Source organism: Penaeus monodon, chromosome 28 (assembly GCF_015228065.2).
Source record: "Penaeus monodon isolate SGIC_2016 chromosome 28, NSTDA_Pmon_1, whole genome shotgun sequence".
Classification (NCBI taxonomy): domain Eukaryota; kingdom Metazoa; phylum Arthropoda; class Malacostraca; order Decapoda; family Penaeidae; genus Penaeus; species Penaeus monodon.
The window spans coordinates 40,047,751-40,048,269 of NC_051413.1; positions in this window are offsets into that span (position 1 = coordinate 40,047,751).

The window sequence follows — 519 nt, forward strand, 5'->3', positions numbered from 1 at the left end:
GTGATTAAAATAATTCTGAGCAGGTTAATCATGCTATTTGCTGGCATCTGTTATATAGGAATAAACATTTATACAGATATACTTGTGTAACTGAGTTGTTAACTGGACCTACTATAAACCATTTACTTTTGTATATGCTACAGTAGAACTTCATATTCCGCACGTAGACACTGGTCGGCAGAGAGTGAATGAGAGGTTGCAGATGGAATTTTCTTCAGACTCTCGTTTTCAGAAGTATACACTTTTTTTATGCTGATGCTTGTTTACGTTTTCTGTTCAAACACTATTAGAAAAAAATGTATGAATAGATGACTGAAGATGACACTGGAAGTAACTCCTTTACTGTAAGGTCAAACCTCTGAATAATTTACATGTAAACACCATGTCCAAATTAATAACAACCCCTCTATCAAACTGTAGGGTAAAATCTATAAAACTTATCAAATGTGTTGTACAGGACAAACAATAGGAGCCAGATAAATGATAAAACCTTCTGTTACATTGCCACAATCACTCACT